The sequence below is a fragment of the Sceloporus undulatus genome, chromosome 6 (assembly GCF_019175285.1).
Source record: "Sceloporus undulatus isolate JIND9_A2432 ecotype Alabama chromosome 6, SceUnd_v1.1, whole genome shotgun sequence".
NCBI lineage: Eukaryota > Metazoa > Chordata > Lepidosauria > Squamata > Phrynosomatidae > Sceloporus > Sceloporus undulatus.
In genome coordinates, this window is record NC_056527.1 from 59,115,261 (window position 1) to 59,134,328 (window position 19,068).

The window sequence follows — 19,068 nt, forward strand, 5'->3', positions numbered from 1 at the left end:
GAATACCTTAGCCTCATGAGGTTCTCTTGGACAGTTCATCACATCTCCTTTTCGGTTCCCAGCTACCATCATGCTACATTCCAATAACTTCCACCATTATTCATATGGTTATCGGACCTTGGCATTTGGCAACATTCCTTCCCCTGCCTTTGTCCCTTAATGCCATCTTTAAAACTGAACTTCATTGTATTGTCACCGCATCACCATATCTACAAGATTTGCATTTCTATTGCTATTCACACAGACAGACCTCGTATAAAGGTCTGTTCCTAAGCACATCACTCCATGTATCTGAGGAAGTAGATGTAAGTCTATGAAAGCTTATACTACCACCTTCTTTCTTTATTTCACTCTCAAAGATACTACAAGATTCTTTTGCATACCTCTTTCTCTGTTCACCATTGGTTCTCAAATCTAGAACGATATTTACATTTACAGGGATGGGAATTATGCAGTCTTCTAGATTGAACTGCAGCTCCCAAAAGTCCTCACCATTCTCTATATTGACTAGGGCTTCTGGGAGCTATGGTACAAAACATTACTCACAATGATTTCCTGAAATAATTTTTAAAATTTGTAACCTGTGTTGTAAAATCTCAATCCTTTCCAGCTTACATTGCTGCAAGATCAGATATCTGGAGGATTGCACAATTCCCATTCCTTATTTAGGGCAGGGAGAGAGAAAGGAATAATTACAGTTAGAGAGCGGATCATCAGAGGCAAACCTACTTCAAATGAGGATAAAAGACAAGGCCCACTGGTACCTTGGCTTCACATTCTTCAAATACAATGCTTTGCCTCTAAACTGATGAATAAAAGCTAGGGAGCTGAAACATTAGCTGTCTTTGAAAATGAATGTCTGGGGGCAAAAGGAAAATTTAAGAGCATATTTATGGATTGTTGGTAGAACATATATGTGAAATAAGAGGAAGCCTTAGGATAGTATGAGAGACATATATCAAGTCTATTACAAAAGAAACAACATAAAAGGTCATGTGGAGTAAGTTGCTGTCAACAAACACTTCTGCCTCAGCAACAATAAAGGAAATGCACCCAATACTTGTATGTAGATGCCACTTAACCCCAGTAAGCTCCACTCCATAAACAGAAATTATCTTGAAGGTACTGCAGTGTCATAGGATTACTGATGGAATTGTTTACATGTTCACAAATAAGGGGGTGCATTTGAAACTCCTCACATGTAACTCAGCGAGCTTGTCAATAGCACTTCTATTTTTGACAAAAAACATAAAAATCTTAAGACATTATGCAGTTTTTATTAGCAACAACTAGACTAAATAGTGTCAGACGCTGGAAAATAATTGCAGGATATAACATAAATAGGCAATTACTAAACATACAGTAAACAGTATTGTTTAGAAAGACTGTCATATTAAAGTAGATTAAACAGAGAGGCTACATAGAGGAATTTATTTATAAAAAACCTGGCTATTTTTTATTTCTTATATGACCAAGAGGTTTTCTAGTATATGCTCACTATAGTTCTCTTTTGAGGAAAGTTACCAGTGGCGAAGAGAAAAGAGGAGTGAAACCATCAGTCAATAATATTCATTTCACACAGTAGTGACTGATATTTCCCTTGTCAATGGGATGATTAATCTATTCCAATTTTAACCTGTGCTTTATAGGAGCTGTCCAAAGTTCTGAACCTATCACTAAATAGGCTTTAGTCCTTGGATCAGTCTTTTTAAGCTAGTGAAAACTGGAATGGATTCACTGCCCTTCTGACATGGAAGCAAAAATCTAGAAATTGTTTCAGATGAAAAAAACATGCTTGCCAACAGTTGTGTTATGTCAGTTTCAAAACATTTTTTTGTAAATTGTACTTAGAATCATAGAATTGTAGAGTTGGAAGAGACCACAAGGACCATCTAGTCCAACACCCTGCCATGCAGGAACTCTCAATCAAAGCATCCCCGACAGATGGCCATCAAGCCTCTGTTTAAAGACCTCCAAAGAAGGAAACTCCACCATACTCCAAGGAAGTGTGTTCCACTGTCGAACAGCCCTTACTGTCACGAAGTTCCTCCTAATGTTGAGGTGGAATCTCTTTTCCTGTAGTTTGCATCCATTGTTCCGAGTCCTGTTATCTGGAGCAGCAGAAAACAAGCTTGCTCCCTCCTCAATATGACACCCCTTCAAATATTTAAGCTTCATCTGATAGTTCTTGTTCTCTCTCTTTTTTTTTTCTTTGAAAAAACATTTTTAAATACAACAACTAAGTACACAAGATCAACAGGATTGCCAATCCACCAGCATCCCATTCCCTGAGAATTCCAGGCCTAAACATGAGAAAATAGACATCTCTTTTAATGTTACAAGAGCAAACAGCTGTTTTTAGGCCAGTTGATATTGAAATCAGGCTTCAAGTGAATCCAGACAAAGGGCCCAGAATCTAGGAGGAAAATAGATGATGTAATAAAAGGGCAACAAATAGTTGAGGGGTACCCATTTATTTATATGGCCAGGCTGTTCCCAGCTAATGCAACAATTTCTGCCATTCCTGCTAGGGTTCCTATCCCACTTACTTACAGTACTTGTGTATGTCAGGGGATTAGACTAGGTTGCCCTTGCAGGCCCAACCTTATGAATCTATGACAGTCTCATGAGTTTTGAAGCTGGTCCTCCACTCCTTGTCTTCCTCAAAATAGCACAAATGCATGCAGCCACCAGCTCTGTCCCCAGTCCCTCTCCTCACTCTTGGTTTTTTGGTGCACTGATGTGTGCAAGTACAACATTCATGCAAACACTTTTTTGCTGGGCCAGTGAGCCTTTGTGCATCTGGAATGGGTGGAAGTGGGTATCCAGGCTTGACATGATTTCATATTATCATAAACAAGTTTAGTTCTACTTGAGACTTCATTCTCTTCCAGATGCTGGTTAAATGACATGGTTGTATGCTTTCACACAGTCTTTCCAATCTTGCATCCTCTAGATATTTTGGGAGAGCAACTACCATCATCTCTACCACTGACCATGGTGGCTGTGGCTGATGGAAGCTGTAGTACAAATAATATGGATGCCATCAGGCTAGGAAATACTTCTTTAATGTCTTTCTGGAATTTGGCTACTGTCTAATTGGTATGTAAATTCATTGTTGCGATTGTGAATTACAGTCACTAACTCTGTTAGTCTTCTTGTACAATGCAAACCATTCTGGAATTCTGAAATTATAATTACTGAGTTCCTGAAATTTCCCCCAGGTTTTGTGGTTCTTAGGAGAATTTCATCAAAGCTTGTAGACCTGAATTAATTAATATGATCCAGGTACTGTTTAGCTTGCTTCTTGATATCTGTTTCAGTGCCTCTTTGCCAGTCTTAATGGCTCTGAAACATTGGACTAATCATAGAGTCTGGGATCACTCCAAGCTTACAGCTAAGAATCAATCTTTGCTTTGCTGGAAGATCCATTGCTGATCCCCTGTTATTTATTTAGTTAGTTTGTTAAAACCAGCTGTAGAGAAATAAGCTTTTCTAATAAGGGAATTAGAATAGGATGGGGTGTTTAAACCTTTGTGTTATTTCTTGTTTCCAATTTATATTTGCTCTTTGGAAAAGAGAAACAGAAACATGTAGTAATAGCTCATTTAGATTTAGGTGAGGTACAGACTGCCCAAATGAGCTGTACCCCTGCGATACTAGGGTTAGGGACTGCATGGCAACTGCACAGTCCCTAACCCTAGCATGGTGTGGTGGCATAACAATGGTGGCATCCCATGTACAGTGGTGCCCCGGGATACGAAATGATCGCGTTACGAAATTTCCGGGGTACGAAAAAGTTAGATTGGAAAAAAACTGTTCCGGGTTACGATATTTTTTTTGGGTTACGAAATTTATTTCGGCGCGAAATTCAAACGCAAAGCGCGGCTAGCGGCTTTCCAGCGCTAACGGAAAGCCTTTTCGGGTTGCGAAATTATCGGGTTACGAACGGAACGGCGGAACGAATTAATTTCGTAATCCGAGGTAGCACTGTACACAAGTGCCACCATTGTGATGTAAGCGCCATGCAGCATCTCCACATCACCACATGTCACTTACATCACAAGTGTGCCATTGGCGTACTCCAGGGACGTAGCTAGGATTTTAGGAAGGGGGGGTCCAGACTAAGTGCCACCATTATAATGGGGCTTGGGTGCGGCAGCGCAGCAGCACACACCATTCATTTTTCTAATGGAAGTGGGGGTCCGGACCCCAAGAACCCCCCCCCCTTGGCTACGTCCCTGCGTACTCGTGACATCCACCCTGCGGTGTAAAAAGAACCCAGTTTTTCCAGGTTCTTTTTCCTCCGGAGGGAAGCCGCATGGTTTGGTGGCTGCAGCTTCCTTCTGGAGGGAATTAGGCTGCCGGCAGGCCACCCTTTTGGGGCGGTCTGTCCCGCGCCATAGATAAGGAAAATGGTGTGGATGGGTTGATGTATGTTAAACACTCACATCCATGCACTAATTTCCTCATCAAATTAATATGTCTCTTTGAATGTACCGGTAGTTGACCAAAAATGTTTGGAGATAGACATGAATTCCATAGTCTGGCCCTAAAGTTCTTGCAGCTTTTAGTTGTGCAATATTATGTATTGACTGGTTTTTCTGAGTACGGATAAAATTCTTCTGCTAAATAAAGGGCTGGACATTCTGTTTTCAAGTTGCTTTATGCATCTAACAGTGGTGTGAGAATGTAGAAAAAATAGTAATGCAAATGCTTGTGCCTTTATGGATCCAGATACTTTGTCTTCACACTTGTAAGTCTAAGGTTTCTTGGTTGTCCAGGATCTATGCTCAGAGCTTCACTGCTAAAATGAATTCATGCCTTCTGCCTAGGACAGTGGTTCCTAACCTGTGGGTCGGGACCCCTTTGGGGGTCGAATGACCCTTTCACAGGGGTTGCCTAAGACCATCAGAAAACACATATTTGCATGTAGCAATGAAAATAATTGTATGGTTGGGGTTTGCCACAACATGAGGAACTGTATTAAAGGGTCGCGGCATTAGAAAGGTTGGGAACCACTGGCCTAGGAAGACTCTGTTTTCAAAGTATAGCACTTTTCTTTTCTTTTCTCTTCCTCTTCTGGTACATTCTTGGAAGCAAAAGAAGACACCTCTCTTTAAGATTATCTTACATGCACCAGCCATTACTTTCAAGACAGTGAAAACAGGTTTGGGAGCTAAATCCTGAAAGCAATCAAGGCCTCCTTTTGCAGTGAAAGCAAGGGGCCAGGCTTCTAATAAAGTTCATTTTCTCCAGCAGTGTAATAGGCAAGAATTCAACATAAGCAACTCTCATTTATGGGTGCCTCTTTGTTGCCAAATGCTAATAGGAACAAACCCGTCAGGAGGTACATTAGTGCAGGCAGCTTTTGCTATAATTAGCCAAATGCCTCCAATCACTTTGAGGTGTGCACCAACAGTCTGATAAAGCATGCCCTATCAGGGGTCGTTTTGAGAGAAGTCAGTATGAAAAGCAGGTGTTGACTTCCAAAGGATTCCAAGTATTATTTTTTTAAAGGCTAGGTATATAAATTCCAGTATATAATTTCCCTCCTGCTTTCATTCTACAGAGTTGCTTCCTTCCTTGCCAATTTTGGGTCTCCTGTATTTTTCATAGCTTTGAAAAACTATTCTTTTCTGGCACACACATGCACACACACAAATGTAAATAGACATGTGTCCCTCTACACGCATGCATGCACACATATTTTCCAACCTATTTTAGCAACCTCTCAGCGACATAAGTTTTCTTCATATTCATTTGGTCAAAAGGGAATAGAAATGCTTCTGCATCTCAGGGTGTGCTATATGCTCCTTTCCTGTTTATCATTCATGAGGCAGGATTAAAGACTGCAAACCAGCAATGTTAAATATTTCTGTCTCCTTTTAGATTATTCTAGTGGGGTGTCATGGTGTGACAAGGCATTTACTAAAATATACGTTTTCCCAGCAGCTGGCTTGCTGGGTCTGCTGTAAATGATCTACAGCAATTAGATCTGGGGCTGCAACAGCTATAATTTTGTTACATATTAATATCCACCTAGCAAAAAAAGAGGTGAATGCCCTTTTCTTGGCTGGGCACAGAATGAGCACTCTTGATTTATTCAGCTAGGCAAATGAGTGGTGCATTAGAAAGATGAGCATCATTTACCACTTTCCCCATATTGTTTGTTTGGTCAATTTGGTGCACTGCAATGCTCTTTAAAGAGACAGACCTGAAACAAGATGCTGTGCTGATGGAGGGGGGAAGGACTGCAAGATTTCAAATTTGAGAACTAAGGACACATGATGGAACTGCATGATTTGTCGTCTGCTCCGGAAGAATTGCAAAATAAGGTATGCATATTCTATGTTGATTTTTTGAAATGAGTTATTTGACCCCCACATTAGCAGGTCTCTCTCAAACACATCCCTGTGGGGAGGAGGAGGCATGAGAAACTAAGGACCTCCTTGTCTGGAGGGTATTCTGGTGAATCCTCCTTCAAGAAGCAACACTGCAGAGCACAAGTGTTTCCATCTGGGGGTTGTTGGACCTCTACAAGGCTACCTGAAAAATAAAAAGAGAGTTGTTTCAAATAGGATTCTTTCATTAGAAAAGGTGGAGAAACATACACATTACTTTGCACTACCTTGGAAAGGTAGTGATGCTTTAGGTAGTAACAGGCTACCTCCCTGCTGCACCGTCTGGTGAAAAACTGTTGAGGTGAACCGAAAAGTCCAATAACATCCCAAATGCACCAAACAGTGATTCCTTTATGAAACTGTGACTAAATCACCACAGATGAAGTCGCCAAACAGTGATGCCTTTGTTAACAAAGGTGTCACTATTAGGTGACTTTGGGATGTCATTGGCCTTTGCTATATGGTCAACACTGCAACTGTCTCTGTATACGGTTCCCCAAAAGTTTAACGCTATGCCAAGTGGGGAAAAAGGGGTGGAAAAGAGGGGAGACAGTTTAAATACTCAAACAAAGGGCCAGCCATATCTATATCTTTAAGTATATTGTGCATTTCGGTTGGCCAATAAAGGTATCACTGATGGATTCCAGTTTAAATACCTTTATTAATAAAAGTATCACTGTTGGGTGGCTTTGGGATACCATTGGACTTTGCTATATGGTCAGGACTGCTTCTCTTTCTGTATACGGTTCCCAAAAAGTGCAACACTATGCAGAGGAGGTGGAGGGGCGGATGAGGGATGAAAACAAAAATCCATCTCTGATAACTTTATCTTTAAGTCTATTGTACTTTTCGGTTGGCCAATAACGGTATCACTGATGGATTTTGGTTTAAATACCTTTATTAAGAAAGAAAGAAAGAAAGAAAGAAAGAGAGAGAGAGAGTCACTGTTGGGTGGCTTTGGGATGCCATTAGGCTTTGCTATATGGCCAGCACTGCTACACTCTCAGTATATGGTTCCCAAAAAGTGCAATGCTATGCAGAGAAGGTGAGGGGAAAATGTGTGTATGTGTGTGTGTGATGAAAAATTGGGACATTGTGTCGCCTCTCCTTCGTTTGGGTTTCTGAAAGGCTCCTCTTTGGTGGGGGAAGAAAGGAGGAGGAGAAAGGAGGGAAGGAGAAGGGGCTGCCAGAGACTAATGAACCTTTCCAGCCTTTATTAGTGCTTTGTGCCTCAGAGGAGGGAGGGAAGAAGAACACAAAAAACAGGGACACACACATACACACACACCAGAGAGAGAAGAGAGAGAGAGAGAGAGAGAGAGAGAGATTTATGAGGGAGGCAGGGAAGCAGGCGCCTTCTTCAGGCTCCTGGAGCCGAGGAGCCAGGGCTTCTCCTCTGAGGAGAATGAGGAGCCCAAGCCTTGAAGGTGGCGAGGAGGGAGAGCCTCCGGGGTCGGTCCGCCGCGTGGGCGGGGAGAGAGGCGAGGCTGAGGGAAGGAGAGAAGGAGAAGGAGGAGAAGAGGAGGAGGAGGAGGAGGAGGCAGGAGCAACAGCAGCAGCAGCCACGAGGCAGTGAGGAGAGAAAGAGGGACAGAGAAAGGCAGGGAAGGAAGAGAGAGGGAAGAAAGGCAGGGGGACACTGGCCAGGAAAGGAAGATAGAGAAAGGAGGGAAGGAAGGAAGAAAAGGAGGACTGTCAGGGAGGAGAAGTTCTGAGAAAAGAGAGCCTGGAAGGGAAGGGGAGGAAGGGAGGAAAGTGAGGAGGGGAGGGAAAGAGTAGACAAACACAGAGAGAGGAGAAGGAAAAGAAGAAGAGGAGGAGGAGGAAAAGGAGGAGAAGAGGATGCCTCCCCAGAAGCCGGGCGTGGTGTGCTAGCCTCATCCTCCTCGGCTCCAGCCCCAGAGGCCTCTCCGGAGGGTCCCTTCCTTTCCTGGCCAGGTAAAGCTCAGCCTCGCCCCCCACCATCTGCTCCTTGTTGTCCTTGTTTGTGCTGTTTGTTGTCCCTTGCCTTGTCCTGTCTGGGGACCTTGTCTGTTGTGTCTGGGAGGCGCCTAGAGGGGGGTCAGCCAGGGCTGAGAGGAGTGGGGTCCCGATTGCGGGAAGGATCTGTGTTGAAAGCGCTTCAAGTGCCCTGGCTCAAGGCTATGGCATTCTGGGAGTGTGTTGTGGTCCCAGGGCGAGGAGGGAGAGAGGATGTTGTTGTTGGTGACAGTCTCTAGGGATGGCTGGAAATCTGCTTAGGTGGAAAGTGTGTTAGGGGGAGGTGTCTCTGAACCATCCCATAAGTAACCAAAAGAAGGGGATCTTCGGTTCAAATCATGATGGTGATGATGATGATCATTGGCAGAGCCCGAGTTTGAATGGGAAAGTGAAGCAAGTTTGAGAAGGGAAGGCATCAGAGAGGTGTGGTCCTCCCTCCCTGGGAACCCTTGGCTATTCTGCCCTTTCTTTCTGTAAACAGCTCAGCAGAAGCCTTCCTTTCAGATAGACAGCTGCCAGGGAAGCATCTCACATTGTTTGCCACTGGGCTTGGTAAGCAAGAGCACATTTTGGATGGCATCCTTCTAGGAGAGCTGTGAAACTTCACTGTATGTCATTTGAGCATCTGAAGTCAGTAGTCAGCTGTCTGCTGCATCCCTTGCTTTGCACTTGACTCCATTGCTACCTTGTTCTGTGTGTCTCCTTGGAGAACCTGTGTGCTTCCAATGCTTTGTTTTTAGGGGGGGGGAAGCAAAGCATGGTTTCATCCTGCCGTCTCTTCTCCTACAACTAGGTCCATGTGTGGAGAACTTTTGGGAATGGCATTGTTTCATTCAGCTCTGAACCAGGGTCAGGGCGTGCTTTGCTGTGTTTGAATCCATCCATGTTGCTGCTGCTGTCCATGTTTCCCATTGTGACAGCTTGAAACAGCTTGTCTGGCCCCATTCATGCTTCAAAGAAACCCATTTAAAATTGCAGGTCTTCAGTATAAGAATGGTGCCGCCGATGTTCCGTGTTTTTGTTTGGCTTGGCTGGCTTTTCCGCCTCATCGCTGCCAATTTTGACTACAATTTGACTGTTTTTTCCCCCCACCATGGACTGTGGCGAACTGGTATGTGCCATTGGGCTAACCAATGACTAATCTCCCATTGACTTGGCTCTCAGTTTCCAACTGGGAGCCTGGTTACCTTGAGAACTGTAGCGCTGGCATTGTTAGAGCATGGTCCACTTGGGAGTTCGGGTGTGTTCTCTTTGTAATGCTGCCTAAGGAAGAAGCATCTCTCGCTCTGCCATAAAGGAGCATGATGGAAGAGGAGAACGATGATTGGCTATTGCTGCTGGGAGTAGGGGGGACAAATGGGGGAACGCAAAGGTAAATGCTTCTATGGAGGGTGGTAAACCATCTTAAAACTTCCATGTATATTGCATGAGATGATAACATCAAGATAATATCTTTTTTAAGTCCATCTTTGCAGGGATTGGTGAGCATGGGGGGGAAATGAATGGAAAGATATTATGGGAGGAAAATGCAAACAAAAGGTTGGGTACAGTGGACCCTTGTTATACGCTGGGGTTTGGTTCCAAGATCCCCCGTGGATAACAAAATCCGTGGATGCTCAAGTCCCACCTGGCAAAATGGTGTCTCTTATAAAAAATGGAAAATCAAGGTTTGATATTTGAAATGTATACTTTTTTTGAACATTTTCAAACCATGGATGCTTGATTCCGTATATAGGAAATCCGTGTATAACAAGGGCTGAGTGTAATTGCAGTGTTGTTGATTTGTTTGTTTTTATGATCTACAGACATATGTGAGGATGTTGACAATGATTTTTGTTTCCCCAAATGTTCCTGACTAACCAATAAAAGATTGTGGAAGTAGTCTTGTTAAAAGATATAAGATATTAACAATTCTGTGTGTGTAAATTGTGCTCTGTTTTTATTTAACTGGGGAAGAGATGTCTCTGGGTTATATTTTCAAATTTGCCTGGGGAATATATTTCTGTCATTGTCATTGCTTGTGATATTTGCAGAAGGTTAGCAAGTGAAAACCTCTGGCGATACCTAATCAGGAAATACAATGTCTGAGATTTAAAGTAGCAAATCATTACATTGGATGGTCTAGCTTCTTGTGCTGTGACATTTCATAAATCTGTGCATGTCCAAAATATTCACAGAGATGGTCTATACTCCACTGCATAAATAAGCTAGTCCATGTTTATATAAAAATATTTTATCCTGCTTTATTAAAAAATCTCTATCGTAATTCTTGCTATCTCAATAATATGATACTTCAAAGCTTATTTGATGCTTATCTTTGATTTGTGCCCAATATGCTTACCTCTGATTTGTGTCTTTACTTACTTTGCTAACTATATAAATAAAGGTTAATAATAATAATAATAATAATAATAATAATAATAATAATAATAATAATTTGACCTAAAGGACATAATGAAGTCTAGATAAGAATTCCCTCTAAGAGTTGCCACATCCCATGGATGCTTACCTGAAAGTAAGTCTCAGTTCAGTTGGACTTACTCCCAAGAATGTCTACATAGACATTTTGCAATAAGAATCTATGTGTGCACACAAACATGTGAGTGTGTGCACAGTACAAGCTACTCCTAAATCTTGGTTATAAACAGATACATTTGGTAAAATGATTGGATAAAATGAGGAAAATGATGAAATTACATTTGGAACTATTAGGAATCAACTAGGTAATTTTGTAGCAACCTACTGGGACAAGTAATTGCTTGTCCCAGATAACTGGGTAGCAATTGGCATGCCTTCAAAACAAGCAAACATTGCCAGGCATAAGGAAAAATCCATTTTCAGTGCACTGATAATTTTGCATTGTACCTACTGTAATCTGTGTACAGAATTAATGTTAAGACTTCTAAGCTTTCAAACATAGTGGTCAAGGTAGAAATACGATGCTTGTCTTCCCTGTCTCTTCCACAATGGACAAATAAGCTTTGAATGTGCAAAAGGAAAGAGACATATCCCTGATGTTGACTGAAGAGCAATGTTGTTCATACAGCTCAAGAAAGAATTGTCAGATTTCCAAAATGTTAACTGGACAAATCAGGTTATGGGGAATTGGTTATGGGCATCAACAGTTTACATTCCAGAAAACTGCATAATGATTGGGAGCTCTAGATTTGTGATGCTACTTGTCAGGTTATTTTTATATGTCTTGTACACATATAATAAAAAATATTAAGGATGTCCAAAACCAAATCAAGGGACCAAAAAAGAAAAGGAGAAAGGAAAAAAAGAAAAGGAAAAAAGTGTTTTTTTAAAAGCGGAAACAGTGAAATGGAATGTTGTCAGTTCTTCGGATTGGATCTAGAACTTAACTTCCTGTCATTAAGGTAAGCCAGTCAAATGACATAGCTTTCCCTGGAGCATCAGTAGCTACACCGTCACAAAATCATCTGATTTTTAAATAATGCTTACAAGGAAGGGATGATGACACAGGAACAAAACCAAGTACAGGTATTTGATGCACTAGCATATTTTGAAAATTCTTTAGGATGTGGGTGGCTTTAAAGTGTAATACAGTTTCAGAGAGAGAATACAATTCTTGTTTTTTAACCATCTGCTATGCTGGATTTATATGCCATGAAGGTGGAGGATCTGCAAGAAATATTGCTTTTGCACCCTATACGAACAGCAAGAATTCTCAGACCAAGATCCTTCTTGTCTAGCATACTTTTTTCTGTCGTGTCCAACCAGAGATTTCAGGAGCCCAAAAAGTTACCCTCTTGTTTTCTTCCAAAATAAGGTATGCTAAGATATACTGTCAATGAGGAAGAAATGAAGTTCTGTTTTTAATTATCATAGCTTCAGTAGAGACCGTTAGAGTGCTTCTAAAATCTCATGTGCATTGGGTATATTGTACGGTCAGGCCACCTTGTCAACAGTAGGATAGCCAATGCTGGTTTTACAGTAGGATCTCCAATAGAAAGTACTTGGGAGCAACAGTTCATATCGTATCACTATTTGGAGAATGATTGGGCACTAAATGATAATTTCAGCACAAACTATTATGTTAGACATGGTTATATATTTCTGGATTTTTAAAATTTCCCTAACACTTGGATCTGCAAAGATGTTTTTAACATTAATGAATTAATTATTAGCATAATGTAAGTGAAAATTTGCTCATATTTTAAGGACTGATAATCTAAGTCATAGTCTATTAAAAAATGCCATGTTGTTCGTTTGCTGTCTGGATGATGTCAGGTACATCAATGTCAATCAATAGGATACGGGCACTTAACTGCTTTTAGATCCTTTCCTATAGGATTTGACCTTTTTGCACCAAACACATTTTTTGACTTCATATCGTAAAGAAAAACAAAACAAAAATGAAACTAAATTGTGTGCAAAACAGATTGATCAAAATTCACATGCATTATTTTGGACTGCTGGTATAATCTTGTATTCAGCGGAAATGTTTAAGAGTAAGTGAGTTGATGATTTTAAAAAAATATTTATTATAATTGTCAATTATTTTACTCTTATAAATTGCTTAAGATAGAAATTATACTATTCTTTTGTGGTTTGGTCATTTTAAACCATATGCAATGCACTGCTGTGTTCGATTAATATTTGCACTCGGTAACCTATGGTTTGTTCATTTATTTTGGATAGCATGTGTTTTGAAAATGAAAATTCTTTGAATTAAAAATGTAACATATTCAGAAATCTCCTCTATATAGTTGTTGAACCTGCATTTTTAAAATCAGTGGATGACAATGATTCCAGTAGCTGTTCTTCAGGTGTTTTTGCCTTCACCAATACAGCTGACTTCAGCAATAGTCATATGTAGCTACATTACTGGTAGGAAACACAATACGTTTAAAATAAGTGACGACTGACTACCAGTGATTTTAATGGGAATTAGGTCCAGCTGTCAGTCTGGATCCAGTCCAGTGCTTTCAATACATACTTATAAGAGTACAATGTAACAATGCGTCATACTAGGCGAATTGCATTGAATTAAGGTTTTTGCACCTTTAGCATTTTAAAAGACTGACCTTAGCTCTGTTCACAAATTTATCTCAATATTTAGAGAGAGAAAATGGTGGGAGGTAAGATGAGTGGATCCAAAGGTCCTGCAGTCCTAATGTCCTCCAACATCCAGCAGTGTTCAAGACCTATGTATACTGAGCACAAAGGCCTGGAGAAGCCTTTGTAACCATATCAGCTGGCCAGGGTTATAGAACTTCCATGAGTGGGAGCCCTGACTTGTCAGAGTTTCTGATAATGAAAACTCTGCAATTGTGTTAATCCAGTTTCAGAGCACTTTGCAGATGTTCACTCTCAGTATGTGGCGATCTCTAATGCTTCTGGGTACATAAGGACATTCAGTGGTGACGCTTTCAGATTTGCCCACGTCCCATCTATCATAGCTATTGAGTATTTATACCCAGCTCTTCAGCCTCAAAGGCTCTCATAGTGGTTTACTAACTGTTAATTTGACAGTTCCTGCCCTCAGGTTTACAATTTAAATAAAGCTTTGCCTTGTTGCTTGATATGTTTCCAAATTAGTTTGCTGTCCATAAATCACCTATAGGTTCATTACAGCAGTCTCATAAATATTACATCTGCAACAGCATAAACATTTTGTGGGTTACTCTGACTTTTTGCAAAGCTAAGATGTGGAATATGGGAGCCTAATGAGAAAACTGAAATGATCATTTAGGAAGACTTCCAAAACATAAAAGACCACTTAAGATTATATGACTGAGTTATCTACTGATGGCTCTTGCCCTCCTTTACTTAACAAAAAAGTACATATATAAGTTGCTTTCCTTCTTTTAGTTTACAAGATATCTAACGGGCAGAGAACAGTGACATTTAAGTAAACCTTAAGGTTAGGGGTACAAAATATATGTATCCAACATTCACCACTGAGTTGCGTGCTTGTTTCTAGCTTAAGTTAGTTTTTTTTTTATAAAAGAACCTAGAACTTACCATTTCCTTTTATAAGTTTTTCTAGGGTCAAAGTAGACTGATGTTTACTAATCCATCTACTCAGTTTTCTCTACCTTAACTAGCAAACAGGTGTCTCTTATTCTCGCACCCAGAAATGCTGGGATTTGAGTCTGGTACCGTACCTGTTACATGCAAAACACGTACCTAGCCATGAGCTGCAACCCATTACCTGTCCTAGGAAATGCCAACCATGCAGCTTGGGGGCTGATTTGTGTTGTCTCTTTTTAGCTTTTATACACTATGGTTAATTTTTACTTTACTTTCTTCTTTTCCTGAGTTTGCAGTTCCTAAATGCTATTATCACCAAACTGGGGTAATGAAGAGCTAGATATCCCTCTATTTAGCAACCTCTTCTGTGTGTCTGACCCAGTAGCTGAAACAGTACAACCTAGGTTCCTTCACATCAGATTAATCCTTTGCGGGGCTACTACACATATCAGCCTTCTTCAGGACATTCTGTGTGTACAACTGCTACTTAATCTTCCACTGATGCCCTAAAGTGAACTTCATTGTATTTTCAGTCTTTCTCATGTAAAGACACTGTGTTAAAAAAATTCTTCTTAATCTATTTTTAATAAATATTTTTAATAAATAAAATAATAGTCCTGTTGCCAATTACAGAGAATAATATTTAGGAGTTGGCACATGAGACTTAATATAAAGTTTGTCTTTGACCCACTTCATAGAATCATAGAGTTGGAAGAGACCACAAGGGCCATCCAATCCAACCCCCTGCCATGCAGGAAATCCCAATCAAAGCATCCCCGACAGATGGCCATCCAGCCTCTGTTTAAAGACCTCCAAGGAAGGAGACTCCACTATACTCCGGGGGAGTTTGTTCCACTGTCAAACAGCCCTTATTGTCAGGAGGTTCCTCTTAATATCAAGGTGGAATCTCCTTTCCTGGAGCTTGCATCCATTGTTCTGGGTCCTCTGGAGCAGCAGAAAACAAGCTTGCTCCCTCCTCAATATGACAGCCCTTCAAATATTTAAACAGGGCTATCATATCACCCCTTAATTTTCTCTTCTCCAGGCTAAACCTAAGAAAGGAAAGATGTAGTAGTGATGGGTGACTTCAACTATCCTGATATTTGCTGGAAGTCAAACTCAGTCAAATCCTCAAGGTCTAGCAAATTCCTCACTTGCCTAGAAGACAATTTCATTGTCCAAAAGGTGGAAGAGGCAACAAGGGGGTCAGCTAGTTTAGATCTTATCCTAACCAACAAGGACAACTTGGTTAATGGGGTGCAAGTGGTGAGATCATTAGGTGGAAGTGACCATGTTCTCCTGGAGTTTGTTATACAGTGGAAAGGAGAAGCCAGGCATAATCAGACACACATTCTAGACTTTAGATTTCAGTAGACTTAGAGAAGTATTGAGGGTGATCCCGTGGTCAGAAATACTAAAAGAGAAGGGAGTTCAGGATAGATGGGAGTTTCTCAAAAGGGAAATACTGAAGGGACAATTTAAAACAGTCCCTGTGAGGAAGAAAAATGGGAGGTGTCTCAAGAAACCAGGATGGATGGCTAAGGAACTTTCAACTGAGCTAAATTTTAAACGGAAGATGTATAAGAAATGGAAAAATGGGGAAATCACCAAAGAGGAATTCAAACAAATAGCGAGCATGTGTAGAGGTAAAGTCAGAAAAGCTAAAGCACAGAATGAACTCAGAGGTTAAGAACAGTAAAAAGGGCTTTTTTGGATATGTCCGCAGCAAAAGGAAGAAGAAGGAAATCATAGGGCCACTGTGTGGAGAAAATGGCAAAATGCTAACAGAAGACAGAGAAAAGGCAGAATTATTCAACACCTTCTTTGCTTCAGTCTTCTCAGAAAAGGCAAAGGGTGCTCAACCTGAGGAAAATGGAACAGAATAGGGGAAACTCAGCACAGAATAAGCAAAGCGATAGTACAGAAATACCTGGTTAACCTAAATGAATATAAGTCTCCAGGACCTGATGAACTACATCCAAGGGTATTAAAAGAGCTGGCTAATGTAATATCAGAGCCATTGGCAATAATCTTTGAGAACTCCTGGAGAACAGGAGAAGTCCCAGCAGACTGGGGGAGGCCAAACCCTCCTTTGGACATGCTCCAGTTTCTCAACATCCTTTTTAGCTTGTGGTGCCCAGAACTGGATACAATATTCCAGGTGGGCCTGATCAGAGCAGAATAGAGTAGCACTAGTACTTCCCTTGATTTAGACACTATACTTTTATTGATGCAGCCTAAAATCGCATTGACCTTGTTAGCTGCTGCATTGCACTGTTGACTCATGTTCAATCCATGTTGAATTTCATTTCATAGATACCTGTATATTTGGCTAGTTGTGCCTAGGTGATGGTTTAAACAAACAAACAAGCAAACAAGCTTCATTTATATACCGCTTCATACCGCCTAAGCAGAGTCTAAGTGGTTTACAACTGTAAGCTAATTTGCCCCCAACAATCTGGGTACTCATTTTAGCGACCTCAGAAGGATGCAAGCCTGAGTCAAGCTTGAGCCCTTTTTCTGGTCTTGAACTCGCAACCTTATGGTTTTGAGTGAGTGGCTGCAGTATAGGCATTTAACCACTGTGCCTCCAGGGCTTACACAAAGAAGCATCAAGCCTGTTCCTGTGCATGTTTACTCAGAAGAAAATTCCAGTGTTCATGAAGGTATATATGAACAGGATTGTGGTCTTAACTGGAAACACCTTCTCCTCAACCGCACATTATTAAAAGCTGCTTCAGCCTCTCTTTGTAGTCTTAAACTGATGCTCTTTTAAAATCTATCTTCCAAAATGCTCCTTTGCTGGTTGAAAGTACTTTCTAAATAGTATTGCTTCAAGTTCACTTGATTGTCTTGATTGTAAAAAGACCTTGATTTTTGTATTATGAAACATTTGTCCCTGTCTTAGAAATGTTTACGCCAGGGGTAGGCAACATGCGGCCCGCGGGCCGGATGCGGCCCGGCAAGGCCTTGGGACCGGCCCCAGCCCAGTCCTGCCGCCGATTGCTGCCAGGGCCTTTCGCCTCTCACACGCAGGAGCAATTGTCTATAGAAGCCTCAGAAACATGCATTTATATTAACATTTTTAAAAAAATCAGCAAATTTTTTCGCGTGTCCTCCACTTTTTTAAAAAAAAGTGTCCACCATTTGAAAATATTGTCCTACATTTGTCCTGGTTTATTTATTTATTTAAATTTTAAATTATTTATTTATTTATTTATTTATTTATTGGCTTCGGCCCCCCAGTTGTCTGAGGGACAGCAACCTGGCCCCCGGCTCAAAAAGGTTGCCTACCCCTGGTTTACACTATCATAAGCAATTTAAGGGACATTTAATCAGCAAACAGATCTGTTGTAATTGAGGAATACAATTGTTAAAGTAAACCATATCAGTATCCATTTTGTAATAATTTTTAGCCCATGGAGTTTAAAAGCAAGATTTTAAATTTATGGCTGCTATAATATGATCAGGTTTGAGGCCCAAGTGCTGGATGATGTGATGAGCTCCCGTCACTAGTCCCAGCTTCTGCCAACCTGGCAGTTCAAAAGCATGGAGATGCAAGTAGATAAATAGGCACCACTTTGGTGGGAAGGTTGTAGCATTTGGTGCAGTCATGCTGGCCACATGACTACCAGAGCAGTCCTCAGACAATACTGGCTCTTTGGCTTAATAATAGAGATGAACACTGCCCCCTACAGTTGGTTATGACTAGACATTCATGTCAAGCAACTACCTTTACCTTTACTTTATAATATGATTATTTGTGATATCATTGTTTCCTTATGTAGCAAATGAATGTGTGTATGTGTGTATTTAAAAAAAGAAAACTGAGGAGGCTTGAAAATGGCTGAAACAATTTGGATAGCTTTGAAAGGCAATATTTTAATACAAAGTACGCACACACACTGTTTCTGTATCTACTCCTAGCTAGCTGTCATCTATTTATAATACTTTGGTGCACTTCATATTAAAATGAATCTGAACTTAAATTATATGTGTAGTTTCTATTATGTTTTGTTCTGTTCTAATCCAGTCTAGGTAGATGGATAGAGATAGATATTATAAATGTTTTAAATAAATTAAAAGTTGTGTTGAAAGTACAAATGGTTTTTTTCAGGGATTATGATTGCTAGTAATGATAATCCACTGCAGAACCTTTAATAATAGAGACTTGTTAATACCTGGGAAGCTTCTTATATTGAGTTAGAGAATTTCATTGAAGCTAGAAACATCAACTTTTCTTGGCAGTGCTTCTTCTGGGTTTCATGTGAGATTTTTTTCTAGCCATATTGAGAGAACTCTTGAAATTCCCAGTGTGATCTCCCATGAAAATACTAACCAGCTGCCTTCTGAAATTGGCTGAGATTGGTTGTGTATTGGAGCTGTGTATGATGGTTGCCTGCTTATTGTTTGATGGCAGAAGAAGTAACTTGCATATGTGACTAAGCCAGCACAGATCATGAAACTCCATGGACCTCTTACACAGTAAACACACACACATGATTCTTAATGTTTTCTTTCCTAGGAGTTAAGTCTCCAAAGTGAAGGAGATCAACAAAACATACCAGAAATATATAAATGCTCAAAGTCAATCAAACAATAAAATAATCAAATTTAAAATTTAAAAATCTACTTGTAACAAAAATTAAATGCAAGGAACTCAAATACTTAGTTTTTTGTGGGT

At 40.5% G+C, this 19,068-nt stretch overlaps 1 protein-coding gene across 8 annotated transcripts in view; it reads left to right on the forward strand.

Annotated features, from left to right (window-relative positions):
* Positions 1-19,068, forward strand: part of ARPP21 (cAMP regulated phosphoprotein 21) — a 257,279-nt gene that overhangs the window by 83,318 nt on the left and 154,893 nt on the right. For 5 of the 8 annotated variants that reach the window (XM_042472515.1, XM_042472523.1, XM_042472524.1 and 2 more), the window contains exon 1: positions 8,159-8,342. The exons of 1 other annotated variant lie outside the window; for it this stretch is intronic. The gene's annotated coding sequence lies outside the window, so the exon portion shown is untranslated. Of the gene's footprint in view, positions 1-8,158; positions 8,343-8,734; positions 8,937-9,362; positions 9,757-19,068 lie in introns of those variants that run through there. 2 more of the 8 variants (XM_042472519.1, XM_042472518.1) reach the window with 2 other exon arrangements.